General features: G+C 47.2%; 1 long non-coding RNA gene across 1 annotated transcript; it reads right to left on the reverse strand.

Annotated features, from left to right (window-relative positions):
- Window positions 1–128: 128 nt before the first annotated feature.
- LOC143435239 (uncharacterized) lies at window positions 129–4,009 on the reverse strand. The gene is made up of 3 exons (XR_013105367.1): window positions 1,460–4,009; window positions 617–711; window positions 129–266 (listed from the first exon to the last, which is right to left on the reverse strand). It is a non-coding gene; the product is annotated as an uncharacterized LOC143435239 (long non-coding RNA).
- Window positions 4,010–14,736: the final 10,727 nt, after the last annotated feature.

A 14,736-nucleotide genomic window follows, 5' to 3' on the forward strand; every position in this document is an offset into this window, starting at 1 on the left:
TGGACTAGTCTCGGGAGGGGCTCTTTTGGCATGTGAAGCATGAACCCAAGTGGGGATCCCCTCCACCTTGATGGCGGTTGGGGTTGTCAACAGTACCAAGTAGGGTCCTTTCCACCGCGGTTCCAGATTTCCTGTTTGGTGTCTCCGTACCAGGGCAGTGTCTCCAACTTCAAACTGGTGGGGAACTGCAAGGTCTCCGACGGTGTAAGTATCTTTCAGTTGTTCCCAAGTCTGTCTCCTGATCATCTCAAGGGCCTTTAAACGGGCTAAAATGTGGGTAGAAGGTGAAAGTTATTGTCATCAGAACGTGTCACACTCTTTAGGGTCTCAGAGGCAGCAGTGCACCAAACAGTATCTCAAAAGGTGTTAGTCCCAAAGGTCCAGGTGTGTTCGTTACCCGGAACAGGGCTAGGGAGAGAAGGGCTGTCCAATCACCCCTACCAGTCTCTAAGGTCAATTTTGTCAAGGTCTCTTTTATGGTTCTATTCATTCTCTCTACCTGTCCTGAGCTCTGGGGTCGGTAAGCACAATGTAGTTTCCAATTTACCCCCAGCTGTCTGGCCAGTCCCTGACTTACCTGGGTCATGAAGGCAGGCCCGTTGTCTGACCCAATTACCTTAGGTATCCCAAATCAAGGGAGGATATCTTCCAGTATCTTCTTGGCCACCATGTTTGCTGTTTCTTTCTTCGTGGGAAAGGCCTCAACCCACCCTGAAAAAGTGTCTATGAAAACTAGGAGGTATTATCATATCGGGCTGGTTTGACTTCTGTGAAATCTACCTCCCAATAAGTTCCAGGTCAATCTCCCTGTAAGCACTTTCCCCCACTATGCCTGCTGGATCCGGCATTAGTGAGGGCACACACCCTGCAGTTTCTTACCAGATCTTCTGCTGTCTTTTGGAGCCTAGGAATGTGATAAGGGGATTTGTTGGTTACCTCTATCATTTTTCTGGGCCCTAGATGGGTGAGGCGATACATACTAGTTAGGTATTCTAGCCCCTCTTCTTCTGTAAGGACTCTCTTTTTGAGGGCCCTCTCATAATGCTGGGGCACCACTTTAGCTATTAGAGTCATTGGTCCTTGTGCCACCTCTTTAGCCATCTGGTCTGTCATTTGATTTCCCTTTTCAATAGGGCCCATCCCCTTCTGGTGTCCTGGGCAGTGCATGATTGCCACCTTTCGTGGCAAGTGGACAGGTTCTAATAAATTAAGAATCTCTTCTTTATTTTTAATGTCTTTGCCTGCAACCCACGCTGCCTGTAAATTGCCCCTTGAACATGGGCTGTTGCGAAAGCGTATCGGCTATCAGTATAAATGTTGACAGATTTTTCTTCTGCCAGTTTTAGGGCTTGAGTCAGAGCAATAAGTTCTGTTTTTTGTGCCAAAGTTCCTTCCGGCAGGCTACTGGCCCAAATGACAGTCTTTCCGTCTACCACCACCACCCCAGCCCTTCACTTACCTTCTATCACGAAGCTGCTTCCGACGGTGAATCAAGTCTCCACCCTGGGCCACAGCTGATCGGTCAAATCTGACCAGGTCCTCATTTCTTCAGACGGTATCTCTTCACACTGATGCACTGGGGTCTCATCGGCTTCAGGTAGTAAGGTAGCGGGGTTGAGGATGGAGGGTGGAGCAAAAGTCACGCGCTCCGTCAGTAGCAAGCTCTGATAGTGAGTCATCCTAGCGTTGGTCATCCAGCCGTCTGGCGGTTGTCTGATGATGCTTGTCATCCAGCCGTCTGGCGGTTGTCTGATGATGCTTTTGAGGGTGTGAGGGCCACTACCATCACTTTCTGGCCCAGAGTTAGCTTATCAGTATCTTTTACCAGTGTGGCTGTTGCAGCTATCGCTCGCAGGCAAGAGGACCATCCGCTGGCCACAGGGTCTAGTTTTTTTTGACAGATAAGCCACCTGATGCTTCCAAGGTCCTAGAGCGTGGGTGAGAACCCCCTGGTGACCCCCTTTTTCTCATCAATATATAGGGTAAAAGGCTTGTTTAGATCTGGCAGTGCTAGGGCAGGGGCTTGTAGCAGTGCCTTTTAAAGAGTTTCGAAAGCCACTTGGTGTTCTCTTGTCCAGGCAACCTCCCCTTTTTCTTTTGTCAAGGGATACAATGGGGCTGCCAAGGTGGTGAATCCTGGAATCCAAAGCCTACAAAATCCCGAGGTCCCCAGGAATTATCTTACATGGTAAGGGGTGGTTGGGGTCAGGATTTGTGTAACTGTCTGTTTTCTGGCTTCTGTGAGCCACCGTTGTCCATTCTTTAGGGTATATCCCAAATATGTAACTTCAGTTCGACATAGCTGTGCCTTTTTAGCGGAAACCCAATACCCCAACTCACTTAACTCAGCCAGGATCTTCTGAGTCCCCAGTTTGCAGTCTTCTCGGGTCTCTGTGGCCAATAGAAGGTCATCAACATATTGAAGAAGGGTCACCTGTGGGTTATTAGCGAGGAAAGGGGCAAGGTCCTGGTGTAGGGCTTCATCAAATAGGGTGGGAGAGTTTTTGAATCCTTGGGGTAACCTCGTACACGTATGTTATCTGGTTCTCCTGCTCTCAGGGTCCCACCACTCAAAGGCAAACAGGGGCTGGCTGTTTGGATGTAACCTCAGACAGAAGAAGGCATCTTTTAAATCTAAGACAGTATACCAACTTCACGAGGGCAGCAGTGTGCTGAGCAAGTTGTAGGGGTTGGGCACTGTAGGGTGGATGTCTTGCACCCTTTTATTGACTTCTCTGAGATTCCGTACTGGGTGATAGTCATTTGTCCCCGGTTTTCTTACTGGTAATAAAGGGGTGTTCCAAGGGGACCCGCAAGGGATTAAAATCCCCTGTTCTAACAGTCTCTTAATGTGGGGGCATATGCCCTCTTTTGCTTCCTTGCTCATGGGGTGCTGTCGGACCCCAATGGAGGTGGCTCAAACTTGAGTTCAATCACCACAGGAGGGGCCTGTCTAGCCATTCCCATTCCCCAGTCTCAGCCCACACCTGAGGAAATTGCAGTAACCAGTCCTGAAGCTCCTCGGGCAGCTCCTCTTTCTTTTGATGTAGCTGGTGTTCTTCTTCTAGCTGAAGGGACAATATTAACGTTTGGGGTGTCTCAGTTCCCCATGACAGTTCTGGTCCAGAGGGGGCAAATTTTATCTGGGCCTTTAGTTTGGTTAACAAGTCTCTGCCCAGTAAGGGCGTAGGGCACTCTGGTATTACTGAAAATGAGTGGGATACCTGGTTTCTTCCAAGATCCACTGTACGAGAAGTCATCCACGGATACAGTTTTTGTCCTGTAGCCCCAATCACCAGCGTCTTTTTATTTTGTATCTTTCCCAGAGGTTTGTTAAGCACAGAATATTCTGCTCCTGTGTCAACCAGAACGTCTATAGGGGTCCCCTCTACTTTTAAGGTTACCCTAGGCTCGGAAAGGGAACCAAACCCCGACTTCCCTAATCTTAATTATCTTCTAAGGACAGCACATTGGTTTCTTTCTTCTTAGGGCACTCTCAGGCCCAATGGCCCTTCTCTTTGCAGTATGCACACTGGTCTTTCTCTAGTGGCAGTCGGTCTCCTCTGGGTCTCCTTGGCCCCTGCCTTCTATTATCACCCAGGTTCCCTGTCTGTCTAGGCCTACCATTTCCCTGACGTCTTCCTTCTCCTACCACTGCAGCCAGTATCCTTGTTAGATTCTTTTCCTGCCTCTTTTCCCTTCTCTCTTCATCCTCAGACCTTTCTTTTCTTTTCTCTCTCCTGTTTCTCTTCCTCTGTGTCTCTCTTATGATATACTTCCTCAGCCTCCTTCACTACATCTCTGATCATATAATCTTGCAATCCCTCAATATGCTGTAACCTCCTTCTAATGTTCGGGGAGAACTGTCCAATGAAAGCCATGATTACAGAAGCTCGATGTCCCTCTGACATAGGGTCAAAAGGAGTGTACCTCCAGTAAGCCTCCATGAGCCTCTCTAGGAACACAGAGAGGGGCTCATTCGCTCCCTGCCGGACCTCCCTTACCTTTGCCAAATTGGTGGGCTTTCTTGCTGCCCCTCTGAGACCAGCCACCAAAGCCCGGCAGTAAATGGACAGCCATTCCCTACCTGCAGCTGAGTGGTAGTCCCACTCAGGGGGACGGGTCAAGGGAAATCCTTTGTTTATTGAAGCCTGAGTGGCGGGGTGTTCATCATTGTCTCGAATATTTTTTTCGAGCCTCAAGGAGAATCCTCTCTCTCTCTCCTGTAGTGAACAGAGTCTGCAGAAGCTGCTGGAAGTCATCCCATGTTGGTTGGTGGGAGAATATCAGGGACTCTATCAGGCCAGTAACTCCCGCAGGATTTTCTGAAAAAGGAGGAGGGTTAACTTTCCAATTATAGAGGTCTGAGGAAGAAAAAGGCCAATACTGTAAGAGCTGTAACTCATTCTGGTCAGTTGGGGGCAGCCCAACGGCCCTAAGGGGCAGGGCCACTGTGGAGTCAGCAGGCCCCTCTGGCGTAGCTCCACATGGACTCCTGGTGCCCGCCGAGGGCCGGCCTCGCACAAACCCATCAGCTGGGGCCAGTGCTGGGGCTGATGGTTGCAGGGCAGGAAGTGGAGGAGAGGGGGCGGCACAGGTTGGGGATCGTGAGCTTGGGGATAAGGTGGGGGCAGGGGAACGGGCCATTCAGGGGGTTCTTCTATGTGAGGCTATATCTTCAGAATGGGTGCCTGAGATGTGCAGGGCCGCCTCCTTCGAAGGTGGCAGCAGCTGAGGTGCTGGCTTGGTCCCCTTCATTCTGCTGCAGTTTCGGCTTTCCTGTTGAGGCTCCCTCCCTCACAGCCAAAACCTAGGAGCTTGGCTAGTGAGGGAGAAAAGGCTCAACCCACGGGGGTGGGTATCGGGCCAAGTCTTCCCACACAGTGATATAAAGTCACTGGTCTGGATTCGACCCTGGTCCTTCCTGAAAAACAACTGCCCTGACGGCTCTAATGGTGGGTAAATCAAAAGTCCCCCATGATGGCCAGTCCACATTGAAAGTCGGCTACTCAGAGGTACAAAAGGTCAGCCAAGGTCCCTTTGTTACAACTACTGACAGATTACGTCCTCTTTCCATAATGTCCATCCAATGGTCCAGAGACAAAGTGGTTGTGACAGCCTGTCCCATTTTGACAAACAGAAAACACAAAAACACGATAAGAACAAAAGATGCTATCACCTCCAAGCACACTCGCCCACGTTTAGTCTTATATATCCAGCCAAATGCCAGTTCCAATGGCACAGGTCCTTGTACCTTCTCCTGTAGTAGGAGCACTCTGTCTCCTTCATTCAGAAAATGAACAGTCAGGATGCTATCCCGACCCCCTTCCTCCAGGGCATCCCCCAGAGTTGCAGCCTGTGGGCCTTAGCACATCTGCATCTGCGGTTGCTGGGACCTCTCAGTCTTACAGCGGAAGATGCCAGAAAACCAGAAACCTGAAACTAGGACACAAAGCCAGCAGCGCTACACCCAAACACACCCGACTCATACAGACATAAACCTACCTCCAAGGGGTCTTTGGGAGTCCTGGGGTGCTCCCACAAATCCTGGACGAGTTTCCTGGTCAGGGAACCAAAATGAAAGACTTAAAGACCCCCAGAAGGGGACCCCAGGGAACCCCACTCAAGTCTCAGGACGGCACGCACCCAAGGACACACGAGAGACCGACTTGATGCAAGCACATGAGGCGGTTTAATGGCAGAGCGCCCTGGGCCAACACACGTGTCTCATGCAAGAGACAGATCGACACCAAGGCTCCAGGTTTTAGGGTCTTTATAGGCACGGGGTGGGGAGAAGGGGAAACTTTCTGCACGGGTACACACAATTGGCTGCTTTACTTTTTTTTTTTTTTTTTTTTTTTGAACATCAGCAGGCTGTACTGGTCGATGGGGGCGGAAGGCAGTTCCTGCAGGCAGAAGCTTATCTAGGTTAGCATAGTATCTAGTTAAACTTAAATTGCAGTTTTCTGGAACACTGAGAAGACCTCAAGGGGGTGAGAAGGGTTTGGAGGAACACCAGATGGCCCATTACTCATTTAGACTTACCCCGAGACACATCTCTATTCTCTAAAGTTGTCCTTGTATACCTTTTTTTATCTTTATGGCCAGCCAGTTCCTGGGATGACTTAACAGGCCTTTGTCCTCTGTCCTGTAACTCTACATTTTTTAGTAACTAATCATCTAGGCCTCCGGCTTGTAAACCCTGCAGGCAGCAGTTTCAGCTACTTAGGTTTGGGAGAAAGAATCTACAGGTCCCTGCTACTTTATTAGTTTGGGGACCCCTAAAATTATTTTAAATTCAGTTCTAATGAATCACCATCCTGATCTAGTCAAACTGGTTAAACTTCAAGAATTTTTCCATTACTCCATGTACTTCTGGCTGGGGATTCCTCTAGGAGTTCATGTTAGCTACCTAGTCACTTCCAGAGACTTGCAGACTCCCTTCCCTTAGAGACCTGCTCACCACCACCTGTGGCCACTAACAGTCTTGGGTTTGCTCTTGCCCTGTGAATCAGCAATACTTAGAACATCCTTTAAAAGGAAATCTGAGTCAGGGTCTCATTCTGCAGCACAGGGTATCTGGGCTGTGCCCTTGGAAGCTGGCCTTGACTTAGCTCCCTCCTCTTGGCTCGTCACACAAGTGCTAGGATTAACAGAGGCAGCTGTTGTGTCCAGCCCATGTCCATCTCTCCACAAGAAGATATTTGAAATTTTGTCTGTCCTCTTAGCCTGGGTACTTCTGAGGCGGAAGCACAGCGGTAGGTTTAATTGCTCATTGGTAGAAAATATAAGTAGCCAAGATGCCCTGGATTTAATTCACACACACACACACACACACACACACGCACACGCACACGCACACGCACACACACACAGGGACACACACGCACACACACATACACACACACACCAAGAGAACTTTGTTTCATTTGGGGAATTAGGCTTTTATTGACTTCCATATTTGGAGACAACAGAGTTCAGGGTTCTGAAGCTGGGAGGGCTTCAAAGGACTTTTAAGGGGCGGGGAGCCTCAGGGGCAGGGGAGGAAGCAAAGAACACTTAGGCAGAGCAACATTTCCTCAGTTCCCCCCACCCGCTGCCATATAATGCTTCTCTAAACAGCCCTTTCTTCTCCTCAGTACTCTTGGTTTTAAAAGATGATGTAATTTTAAGCACACCCAGGGGAAACCAAAAGAAAAGGTGTTGTGAACCGGAGGCCTGCTTTCCTCAGGGTTCAAGCTGGCTGGAACTCATATCGGCTCTTCTGCCTCAGCTCCTCAAATGCAGGTTTAACTGGCATAAGCACCACACCTTGCTGAGACAGGCATTCTTAAGCAATTTTCAAAGGTTTTGGGGTGACTGGAGAACTCTGGAGCTTTCCAGTCACTTGGAAAGACACTCTTGGTTGGTGGAAGAGCTGTTTGTGTCTGGAATCTACCCCTGGGTCAAGGGTGGGTTGTTTTGGTTTGGTTTGGTTTTGACTTTTTAACAAGGAAGTACATGTGTGTTAACAAAGCACCTAGGTTTCTGTACTGATCTTCTGTAAAACAGGATTCAGGATCTCTGCTTCATGCAGGTGTGACAGGTGTGTGTGTGTTTGTGTGTGTGTGTGTGATGGAGTGTGCTCTCCCATAACTCTAGAAGGGGAGACGCTGAGGCACGAGGATGCTGTGAGACCATGACCAACCTGGGCCACAAGAAGAAACCCTGCCTCAAACAGCAAATCCACTGGTGCTGCCGGGCTGTAGCTCAGTGAGTGCTGTGCTAGCCTGGTGTGCACAACACCCAGGGTTAAGTTCCTGGCACCACAGAAACCAGGTCTAGTATCACACACCCGCAATACCATCAATGGGGTAGAGGCAGGAGGATCAGAAGTCTAAGGTTATCCTTGACTGTACAATGAGCTTGTGGACAGCCTGGAATACATAAGACCGTGTCTCAGGAAATAAATATTTCCAAACTCAGACAAGTGTGTGCTCAGGCAGTTTCCCCTTCTTTCATTGCCGGTCCCACACACTTGGGTCTCCCTATTAACTCACCCTTGGTGAGGTGCTCACAAACCTGGGAACCAGCCCCAGGCCTATGGAATTACTTTGAATTTAGCACAAAAATGATGGTAAAGCCAGGGTGGAGGCTTCTATCTGTAATCCCAGCCCTTGAGAGGAAACAGAGGGACTGTTACAAGTTTGAAGCAGCCCGGTCTCTATAGCCAGTTCCAGGCCACCAGGGCTACTTAGTGAGACCCTGCTCCAAAACCAAACCAAACCAGCAGACCATAGCTCCCTCTGTTGTGCTAGTCTACCAGGAGAACGGCTTCGGTTTGAATTTTCTCTTACCACAAAACAGTGGCAGAAGGCAGGAATCACTTTAGTATTTTTCATGATGCAAAGCTGGAGAGGTTTTGAAGATTTATTTGTAATAATGTGTATGTGTGCAGGTACCCACAGAGCTCAGAATAGCGCACTGAGTCCCCTGGAACTGGAATGACAGATGGTTTTAAGTTCCAAACCATGGGGCCTGGGAACCAAACGCAAATCCTCTGGAAGAGTAGGCACAGCTCTTCACCAGGAACCCGTCCTCTCTCCAGCCCTGGGTTAGAGGGTATTTGTTTACTTATTTATTTTGGTTTATCGAGACAGCGTTTCTCTTCATAGACCTGGCCTGGCTGTCCTGTAACTGTAGACCAGGCTGGCCTTGAACTCAGAGATCCATCTGCCTCAGCCTCCAGAGTGTGCCCACAATGCCCGGCTGAGTTGGGATTTATTAAAAAGACATTTTAAAACATAGATCTTGAGTGCAAGAGTTAACACAGAGAAGCACCTGGGAGTGAAATGAGAGGCACCCGAGAGCAGGGCTGTGGGCTTTTCAAAGAAGAATGGCAGACACAAATCATTTGGTCAATAACACAAACCCTGACAAGCCACGGTTCCTGACCTGCACAACCAAGAGCTGACACATATGGCTCACACTGCCCAAGGGCTTCATAATACTGGGTAAGCTAGCACCAGCCTGTCTGGGACCCACATCGCTTCCCACTTTTTCTTAGAAGCCCATGAAAGGTCAGGGTGAGGAAAAGGCAAGAAGGCAGTAGTTAAAAAGCCAGAGCACAGATTGTCCATCCTCTGTCTTGGAGCTTCACCCTGAGACTGTCTCTCTATTCCCTGACAGCATAGACTCACAGAAGGGCAGCAGAGTGAAGGTCAGGCCTCTGTAAGCTTTAAATCCAGGTGGATTAAGTGACCACCCAGGAATTCCCCTCCTGCCCCACCCTCTCAAGGCCCCGCCCCTAAGCTCCTGTCTGACCAAGCTTCCAGCTTCTCTGTGTCTGCCAGAAACCCAGGAAAGGAAGGCTGGCCCCCTAACCATGGCATGGCTGATACACAGCTCATAGGAACTTGGGATATTAAATTCAGAGCCTGACTAAACTTGCTGTTCCAGAGCAGAGGGGAGGGGAGGGGAGAGAGCCAGGGGAATAGTTTGTTAAGCAGTGTTCCTGAGAATAATGACAAGGCAGTTCCCCAGGCCAAATAATTCCTCCAGGGCAAAGCCAGAAGAAAACAAACAAACAGACAAACAAAAAAGCAAAGATGCAGAAGTCTGACAGACTCAGAGAGGACATGCACCCCCCCCCACTCCCTTCTCCCTTGCTGTTTTTAGGGAGTGAGTTTTAGCCCTCATCTCTCTGTCTCTCTCTCTCTCTTTCTCTCTCTCTCTCTCTCTCTTGCTCTCTCTCTTTCTCTCAATCTTTCAAGACAGGGTTTCCTCTGTGTATCCCTGGCTGTCCTGAAACTTACTTTGTAAACCAAGCTGACCTAGCACTCAGAGATTCACCTGCCTCTGCTTCCCAAGTGCTAGGATTAAAGGCGTGCGCCAACCCCCAGCCCATGGTCCTTGCTGTTTTTTTAATTTTCTTTAATTTAAAGTTTTTATTTTGTGTGTATGAGTGCTTTGCATATGTGTCTTTGCACAACCTGTGTGCCTGGTGCCTGCAGAGACCAGATGGTTGTGAACCAGCATTTTGGTGCTAGGAATCGAACTTGGGTCCTCTGGGAAAGCAGCCTGTGCTGAGGCATCTCTTCTAGACTCTTAACCTCACTGTTTAAGGTTGCTTCTGGCTTTGTTTGTTAGACAGGGTCTTAATCTGCAAACCTTGTAAGCCTTAAACTTCCAGCAATCCTCCTGCCTTAGCTCTTGCAAGTGCTGGGATTACAAGTTTGTGTCACCTCTGTGGTACTCCTGAAGCTTCCTCCTCCCTCCATCATCATGGAAGGGGGTGTATTTATGTAGCCCACACTTCCACTCTACCAGTGCAAGTTCAGGCAGGTACCACACCCAGCTCTGATTCATCAGATGCAAACAATGGAAAGATTCGTGACTTTTATGATATTGAGATAAACAAATTGGGCTGCAGGAGGTGGGAAAACAGTCCTCAGAAATGGAAATAGCCAAGTCTGGGTAGGTGCCCCTCCCACCTGACCCCAGCACTGCACCCAGGTCATTGACTGTCCCTCAGCGAGAATGCAAGTGTGCTGAGACTGGAGCTGTCCTACTATAATGAAACACCACGATCAAACCGAGGTGAGAGGAGAGGATTCATTTGGCTTACACTGCCACATTGTAGTTCATCAATGAAGGAAGTCAGGACAGAACTCAGGGGAAGAAACCTGGAGGCAGGAGCTGATGCAGAGGCCATGGAGGGGTGCTGTTACTGGCTTGCTCAGCCTGCTTTCTTATAGAACCCAGCACCACCAGCCCAGTGATAGTACATCCACAATGGGCTGGTCCCTCCCCCATCCATCTAATTAAGAAGATGCTTTCCAGCAGACCCCATGAAGAAACTCACTCCGTTAAGGTTCCCCCCTTAACGGATGGCTCAGTGGTTAAGAGCACTGACTGCTCTTCCAGAGGTCCTGAGTTCAATTCCCAGCAACCACATGGTGGCTCACAACCATCTGTAATGAGGTCTGATTCTTTCTTCAGGTGTGTCTGAAGAGAGCAGCAGTGTACTCACATACATAAAATAAAACATATTAAAAAAAAAAAAAAAAAAAAAAAAGGTTCCCCCCTTTCAGTTGACTCCAGCCTGTGTCAACTTGCCATAAAACTATCCGGCGCAGTAAGGATTAATAAGGCAGCGTACAAAAGGCCGCAATACAGCGTCTACTCAGTTACAGCACACCTCTGTTGAGGTCCTTCAGATATTGAGGCACTATACTGTCAGGTGACATCCCTAAGAGGAGTGTTCACTGGAACACTTAAAACATAGGCAACAAAACTGTGAGTGGTCCAGTCCAGCAAGTGTAAAACCCAAATGAAAAGGACCTCACCAATCCGTGGAGAACTGCAGACGCACCCCAAATCACTCACGAGAAACACAACTTGATGCAAATTCCAAGAGGTTTACTGGCTAGCCAGGGCTGTCTTTCCTTCAAGCCCGCGCAGGGGCAGCGGAATTCAGCAGCAGAACAAAAGAAGTTTACAGCTTTTAAGGGGGCATCTACAAACCAGGTGGGGGTGGAGTTAGGGAAGAGGGAAGGCTGAGAGTGGAGTTAGGGAAGGGGGAAGGAGGGAGAACAGGTCACTAGGTCATGGATACATTTGATCTCAAATTCCTAAGATGCATGGTGTGTCACTTTATAATTGGCTATTTCGAAGTAGTTTCACACTATATATCATGAGCTCCAGTTCAAGGGGGTCAGGCTTATCTCAAACTTTTAGCATCCTGGCACCAACTGTCTCAGGGCTGTTAGTTCAAAGCCCGGCCAAGCTAATCTCGGGCCCATAGCATCCTGACACCATGAATCTTAAGATTTGTTTAGTTAGGGCCATCTGTTCAAATGGTCAGCTAATTTCCTGGGACTGAGGCAACACAGTGTTTGACTTACAGGTTTTTATGTCTTTGCTTTAAAAGTAGGGTTCAGGGGATCAACTTATGATTTTTCTATCTTTCATTCCCCAATTTTTTTTCTTTTATGTAAGTTTCTAATCTTAGAATCTTAATTCGTAGTATCACTAGATTCATCTGCAAGCCCCGGTGACGTATAGACTGATATTGTTGTCTGAGTATCAATATTTGTACTGTGTTCACCCTTTCTCTGAGAAAAGCTACAGATTGATCTAGGAAGCAGGGTCCTAGAGGGAGTAATAGGAGGAGAACAAGGAGGGGCCCCATCTGGGAGGATACCAGTGGGGATTGGCAATGTCAGCTTTTAAATCCTTAGCAATCATCATTTTCTTAGCCCAAACCACTTTCTGGAGCAAGAGGGCAATAAAACATTTGTTAGGCTCAAGTTGCTAATTTTTTCTCAGGCAGGGTAGCTGATAAGGTCCTTTTAACTCAGGCTGACATTAGTTCTCAGGAAGAAGGAAGTCTTGGCTCCCAGCATCTCTTTTTTAAACAATTTTAAGGAGACTGGTCTGAGAAAGCAGACATTTGTAAATCTCATTGATACATGAGCGGGCATTAACCAGAGGGGGGAAGATTGACCTGATCCTCCCATTATCATTAGAAATAGTGTCTTTTGGGGGAGGAGAGGGTTAAATGTCTCATGGGCTTCATAGGATATTGAGGGTCCTAGTCAGCAGCTTTGAGACACAAGAAATTAACACCAACCTCTATGCAATCAGGTTTGCTTCACGGGGGACTCAGATGTGGACAATTTGGGTCCTCCCCCTGCAGTACTTCGTCACACACCCCTTGCAGGTACCCACGCTGTGTTTATGTCATGTGAACCAGCGTGCATAGATCTGAGTTCTATGCAGTTCTTAAAGGAGATAGGTCAACGCAAGTCTCAGCCAAGTCTCTATCAGCCAGATCAAGTCTATAATAATATACTTGTAGAGGTTTAGATGCCAAGGAGTCAATTTGTTGTTTTACAAGGCCAGTGAGTCTGTTACAGGCCCAAGGGCTGAAAGTCAAAAGGAGAAGGAGACGACTACAGAGCCCAGGATGGAAGGGAGAAGGCTGGAAAGCCAAGGAGAGGCGGAGAACCAGTTTTTTAAGCCACCCTCCCACTCATTCTCACTATTTCTTTTGTCATTTTGATCTCTCTCTGATCTTAGCTATATTATCTCTAACTACCCCAGTATGGTCAGTATAAAAACAGCAATCCTCCTTGAGGACAGAACATAGTCCCTTGCTGAAGGAAGGCCAGATCTAGCCCTCTGTGTGTGTGTGGGGGGGGGGGGGAACCACTTCAGACAGCAAAACAAAGCATTTTTTCAGATTAGTGATGTCAATCTCTAGCTGCTCGATGTCCTTGTCAATGGCCCCTCGAAGTTCTGAGTGGTAGAAGTCCTGAAGCTGGCATCAGAATTAGAACTTCCAACAGCAGATATCACGGGTGGCCTTATTTTATCTGGAAAGGAAAAAGAAGGGAATTCTCAGGGAGATCTCTCTTCCCTGGATGTCAATTGTTATTTATCTTATCTATAGTTAGGTCTGGCTTTGTGGAAGTATCTATTTGTTTCACTAATTTTTCTGGCAGCCATCTATAGTTGTGCTTCTTTGGTATCAAACAGACATATCAATCCTCAGTCCCATATGAGAACTGGGTCTGAGTCATTCCATTTAAAGGTAAGAAGGTCCTTCCACATAACTGTTACATAGTTTTTATTGGTCTCGGGGTGCCAAAGGCATTCAGCAGCAGATTTGCCATGTGCAACCAGATTTGGAAAATTGAGAACACACAAGGCATGATAAAGAATATCCCTAGGGAACCCCTTCAGGGTGTATAACTACTCCTCTTTTGGTTTTTCAAAAGTTGATGTTTCAGTGTTCCTTGTAAGAACCAGGGCAAAAGCACTAGTAGCCGCTCCTCCCACTCTCAGATAGTTATGAAGGTATTATTTTAAAGTTCCATAGTATCTGTTTCACAATACCTTGTATTTGAGGATTATAAGGAATTCCAGTAATATGGGTAATATTAGATTGTCAACAAAACATCTCAAATGTCTGACTATAATAGCCAGTTTCCATCTATCTTAATCTGATATGGAACACCAAGCATAGAAAGATAATGTAGGCAATAACTAATTACATTTTTAGTTGTTTTTTCCTGTTAAAGCAGTTGTAACTAGAAAGCCTGAAAAGGTGTCAAGTCACATGTACATGTTAATTTTCTAAAATCAGAAATGAGTAACATCCACTTGTCATAATTGATTAGGCATAGGTTCTCAAGTATTAACACCATTATGAAAAAAAAATTGAGGTCACTGAGAACAAGTTTTTGTAATTTGACTTATATACTCTCTAGAAATATCAAGTTACTGTCTCAAGCCATTATAATTAAACATGTGTAACAATAACCAAGCAACAGCACCTTTGGAGCAGATCTCTGCAGATCCATGAAGATATAATATCTTGTGGTGATGCTATATAGACAAATAGATGGCTTCTTAGTTCTAATGATGATCCTATAAGAATTTCTAAAATTATATCAATGATGATTAAGCTCTTCTGTAACTGGACTGTTATTAGGCAATGGATGTCCAGCCAGACAATCACTCCCAATGGACGTGCATGTAAACATTCTCTGTTGCAAACTTCCACCTCATCCCATGATTTGACCCAAGGTGTGAGCCTGTGATGAACCCTGTCACGTGTGATTATGTATTCTGAAAGATATACAAGCACTGAGGACAAAGAGATGACAGGCAGATACAATGGAGAGATAGGATAGAATTTTTCACCTATCTCCACTTACGGTATATGTTTTCCTTTTCTCCACTTAGGAT

Source organism: Arvicanthis niloticus, chromosome 20, assembly GCF_011762505.2.
Source record: "Arvicanthis niloticus isolate mArvNil1 chromosome 20, mArvNil1.pat.X, whole genome shotgun sequence".
In the NCBI taxonomy this organism is placed as follows: Eukaryota; Metazoa; Chordata; class Mammalia; order Rodentia; family Muridae; genus Arvicanthis; species Arvicanthis niloticus.